The following is a 5,532-nucleotide window of genomic DNA, read 5'->3' on the forward strand; positions in this document are numbered from 1 at the left end:
AGATGGAAAAGATGGAAAGAAGGAAAAAGAAGGAGAGAAGAAAAAGAAGGCGGAAGAACGGGAAGGAGCGGAGAAGAGGGAGAGTGGGACAGTGGTGCGAGAAGGAGTGGAAGAGGGAGCGGTGACAGTGACTGGGACGGAGGGAGGTGTGGAGATGGGAGGGGGGGGGTGGGAGGGGGAGATGGGGGAAAGGAGTGGGGGGACAGCCTGCCAGGCTTCCTCGAGGTCGAAATTAGGGATTTGGTGGAGGATTTAGCGGGGATGGGACGTTGTGTCTCCCCGCTACCTCCTTCACCAAAGAAGAAAGGGATGAAGAGGGGGAGCTTGGCAGGAAGTGAGAGGGAGGGGGTGTGGAGGGGGGGCTAAGAGAGTGGCGGGGGGGGGGTAAATTTGTCCTCCCGGTTTGCCTCAGCCCCTTGCATTTTAGTGGATGACTCCAGTGAGGGGTCGGTGGGCTGTTTGCTAGAGGGATCCCAACTCCTGTTTGAGGAGATGGGGTCCCCTACATGCAGCCCCGAGGCAAACAGGAGGGGGGATGGTGGGTGGGGAGGGAGGACCCAACACACTGCCTGGGTCATGGGTTGGGATGGAGGACGGGGGGGCGTCAGGAGAGGAGAGGACGTCCCCGCCGGTGGAGATGGACCAGGGGAGCATCGGGTGAGTCTCCTGTTTTTTCTTTGGTTTTTGGGGTTTTTATTTGTTGTTAATAATTAAATGAATAGTTCTGTTTCTTTTTTTAGTCTAAATGTTAGGGGGTTAAGGAATAATGTTAAAAGGAGGGCGGTTTTTTGTTATTTAGAGGGTGTGGGGTTTGATTTCTGTTTTTTACAGGAGGTTCACCTGAGGGATGGTGGGGATGTGTGTAGATTTAAGAGGGAGTGGGATAAGGGGGAATCTTTTGGGGGCATAGGAGGGGTGCACTCAACAGGAGTAGGGATTTTGTGTGGGCATAGAGAGGTTAAAATAGAGAACACTTTTGTAATAATGCAGGGTAGAGTTTTGGGGATAGATGTTAAGTTTAGAGAAGCTAGATATAGGTTAATTGGGGTGTATGGGCCACAGGTGGCGGCAGACAGGAGGGAGATGGTGGACTGTCTGGCGCCCCTGTGTGTTACAAACAGGCACTTGGTGATAGGAGGAGACTTTAATATAGATTTAGGGGTAGGCGGTGATAGCAGTGCAGGTGCCATCTCTGGGCTAATGGCTTGCCATGGTCTGGTTGATGGTGGCCTGCACACTACTCTGGCAATGGTCGGTCCTACATGGCGCAACTCCAGGGGGTATCTTTCGGATGCTTGACGGCCTCCGGTCCATGTGCGAGGGGGTGTTAGAGTGGTGGGATGTAGTTACGGGGAGGATAAGGGCTTTTATAATAGGATATTGTAGAAGGAAAAAAAGGGAGGAAAGGAGGGAGGTGGATCGTATCCAAAGGTTAATTGAACTCGAGTACGAGGCAGGCAACCTCGGCGGGTCGATTGACTGGGAGAGATTCGCAGCCCTAAAGGTGCAGCTCAGGGAGCTGCAGGAGCAGAAGGCTCGAGCTTTCCTGGAGCGTGCGCATAGTGGCTTTCTAGAACATAATGAGACTTGTTCCGCTATGTTCTTTAAGTCGGTTAGGGTCAGGCAGAGTAGGAAGGTAATGCATGGAGTTAGGGAAGAAAATGGTAGTACAGTAAGTAAACCAGAGGAAATGGTCAGGGTGACAACTGATCATTTCCAAGGTTTATTTAAGGAAAGGGAAATAGATGTAGAGCAGGGAAACGTGTTTTTAGAACACTTGTCCCGGCGGTTGCCAGAGGACATTAGAGACGTGATGGAGGCCCAGATCTCACTAGAAGAGGTTGAGAGCGCTCTTAGGAGGATGGGAAAAGGGAAGGTGCCTGGGATGGATGGGCTGCCGGCTGAGTTTTACCTCAAGTTTTGGGGTATACTTGGACCAGTGGTTCTCGAAGTCTTGAAGGCCATCCTTGAGACGGGGTCCCGGGGGATCAATGGCTGTTGGTGTGCTGTCACTTCTTTATAAGAAGGGGGAAGCAACTGACCTTGGCAACTGGCGGCCATTGACCATGCTGTGCGTAGATTACAAGATTCTTGCAAAGGTTTTAGCAGACCGGTTGCGCACAGCCCTTCCCTACGTCGTCCACGAGGATCAGACGTGCGGGGTAGAGGGCCGCTCTATAAGATGGAACCTACAGTTGATCAGGGATTCCATCGCTTGGGTTGAAGATAGAGGGCTGCCTTTAATGGTAGCAGCGCTAGATCAGGCGAAAGCTTTTGATCGCGTGAATAGATCTTTTCTATTCAGGGTGTTAGGTAGATTAGGATTTGGGGAGAAGTTTTATAGGATGGATCCGTACTTTATATGTCGGAGCGGGGTGTCGAGTTAGTGTAAATAGTCACTTAGGTGACGTTTTTGACCTCTCGTCTGGGGTCAGGCAGGGATGCCCACTCTCGGCTCTCCTCTTCGTTCTGTACATGGAGCCTCTGGGGGCTGCCATTAGGGCAGACACGGGGGTGGAAGGCTTGTTGATCCCTGGAAGTGGTGGGCTGCGTGTTAAGATGACGCAGTACGCCGACGACACTTCCTTGCTGTTGTGCAAGGACTCGTGCCTGACAAGGTCCCTTGCCATCTTTGGGGATTTCACCCGAGCGTCGGGAGCAGTTCTGAACCATGCAAAGTCTTCCGTCAAGTTTTTCGGAAGATGGCGCGGTAGAACGGATGTGCCTGGGGGGTTATCTCTCTGTGAAGGGGCCCTGAGGATTCTCGGGGTTCATTTTGAGACCTCCGGCTCAGCGACGCTAAACTGGAACATGCGTATCGCAGTGGTACAGAGGAAGCTAGCAATGTGGAAGGCTAGGTATTTGTCTTTTATGGGCAAAGTCCTGGTCCTAAAGGTGGATGTGTTGCCGTCTCTTTTGTATTTGGCGTACATCTACCCATTGCCGGCTTGTCTGAGGAGGCCTCTAGTGAGGCTTGTGTTTCAGTTTTTGTGGAGTGGCAGGTGCGAGTGGGTCGCCAGGGCACGCATGATCTGTCCCATCGGGAGGAGGTAGGGGGTACCACATTTCCCCTCAAGCTGGACTCAATTTTTGTTTCTTTCTTGTTAGCGGAGCTTGCTGAGCCAGTGATACACCCGTCCGGTTACCTCCTGCGGGTGTTCTTCTCGTATCAGGCGAGAAGCGTAATGGTGTGGTCTAACGCCGGTCCTCGGGCGGAACAGCTGCCGTAGCACTTTGGTCATGCGGGGCCTGGACAACGGGCTCAAGGACCTGAATTGGTTGAGCCTTCATAAGCGTTTGCCGGTACTTTCCATCTTGTACCGGTATAGTTTGGTGCAATCCCCCACCTGTCCAAGATCCTCTTGTGGCAGGGAGGAGACTGTGCGCCATGCCTTCTGGGACTGTGCCTTTGCCGGACTAGTCTGGGCTAGGGCACGGGTGATGCTAGGTGTGGTTAGGAGTGATTTTGTTTTGACATGGGCTAGGCTAGAGAGAGGCGTAGGGAGAGCAAAGGGAACGGATAGGGACAGGTTTCTGCTCTGGCTTCTCATGAGTCTCTTTAAAAGGGACTGTGGGAAGCCAGGAAGAATTTAGTCAAGACAGGGAGAGATTGGGGGTGGAAGGGATAGTGAGAAGGGTGGAAGGTGATTTGAGGGGGAGGATGAAGAGGGAGGAGAGGAAGTGGGGGAAGCATGCGGCACGGGAGAGGTGGAAAGGGGGTTTAGGGCTGGGAGTGTTAGAGTGAGTTTGGTAAGGGGATAGATTAGGGAAGGGGAGATAGGGAAAGGGTTAGGTATTGGTTAGGTATGACGGGGAGGGACGATGCTCCCCTGAGGTTTGTTTTTGTTTTTTTGTTTGGTGTGTTTGATTTGGTTTTGTAAATATAAGTAATTAAGAATGAATGAGAGATATGATTTTGTAAAGTGTGAATGGTATTGATTGTAAATAAATTATTTTAACCACCACTTTTTGGTTTGCTTCCTGTTTTAAGTTTGTTGTGGGTTTTTCTTTTGTTTGCCTCTTCTTGGGCAGAATTAGTTGGTCTCATGGTGGGTGAATTATGTCCCAGTTGTTGTTACTAGTCAACTTCCAGTGGACACCCCCATAGTGTCTTTCAGAGCCCCTCCTAAAACATGTTTAATTGTGGTTGTTGTTAGTTCCCTCTTCTGTTTGAGGAACATTTTTGGTTTTCTTGCTGGAGAACGTAACATCCAACAATGACAGGATATTTTGGGTTGCATATTGCAGTGAATTGTTAATGACATTTACTTGCTCATTAGTCTTCAGTTTTTTTCTTATGTTTGTATTAAATATTTGTTTTTTTTCCTGTGAAGCCATTGTGTTGCACCCATGTCTGAAATGTATAAATAAAGCTTGATTTAAATATTATATTATGAGAAACTATCTTGATCCATCTTAGTGTAAATTCAGTATATCTCTACTATGGTTTGTCATTTTAGTATCACTTTCCAACCAACACAGTGCATTTGTTGAACCTGAAACATGTTTAAATCAACAATACGTCAAAGGATTCAACAACTGAAAACTGAAACAGATGGATCCTGGATCTGAAGGTAAACACTGAAACAGATGGATCCTGCTGAAGGTAAACAAACAGATGGATCCTGCTGAAAACAGATGGATCCTGCTGAAGGTAAACACTGAAACAGATGGATCCTGCTGAAGGTAAACACTGAAACAGATGGATCCTGCTGAAGGTAAACACTGAAACAGATGGATCCTGCTGAAGGTAAACACTGAAACAGATGGATCCTGCTGAAGGTAAACACTGAAACAGATGGATCCTGCTGAAGGTAAACACTGAAACAGATGGATCCTGCTGAAGGTGTCCCACTGAAACAGATGGATCCTGCTGAAGGTAAACACTGAAACAGATGGATCCTGCTGAAGGTAAACACTGAAACAGATGGATCCTGCTGAAGGTAAACACTGAAACAGATGGATCAAAAAACCTGAGCACAATGTTGTGTAACACATAATGAAACAGAGGATGACACCAATCAGATGGATCATCCTGTGTCCTGCTGAAAGTAAACCAACCTGCAAATCCAAAGCCTGTAACAACTTCCCCGTTAAGACAAAACAAATATATCCTATGGATCCTGTGAACCCCCCCCAACACTAGATTCTAGAACTCAAGAAAACCTTTGGAACAAAATAAATTGTAATTCTAATCTCCAATACGGAAAAACATGCAGTCAAAATACATTGTAATCCATGGACAAGCACTGGCTAATTGCAAAACTTACTGACTGCCCACCCTTGAGACAATCAGCAACCAACTCCTGCAATATCCGTATAACTTTCCACCTTACTTCTCAATTTTCAGGGTTCACTCGATGGGCTTGTTGTTGGATCGGGGCCAAGTCCCCAATGTCGTGCTCTGTACATTTGGGTTGGAACATCGGAGAATGAATCCTGATATTCTAAAACCAGGGCAACAACATCAATATAATTTTATAATTAAACCCAAAAATTACGTCAGTGGTTGCATAAATAAAAAAATCAAAA

This window comes from Oncorhynchus gorbuscha, unplaced genomic scaffold, assembly GCF_021184085.1.
Source record: "Oncorhynchus gorbuscha isolate QuinsamMale2020 ecotype Even-year unplaced genomic scaffold, OgorEven_v1.0 Un_scaffold_3949, whole genome shotgun sequence".
Lineage (NCBI taxonomy): Eukaryota > Metazoa > Chordata > Actinopteri > Salmoniformes > Salmonidae > Oncorhynchus > Oncorhynchus gorbuscha.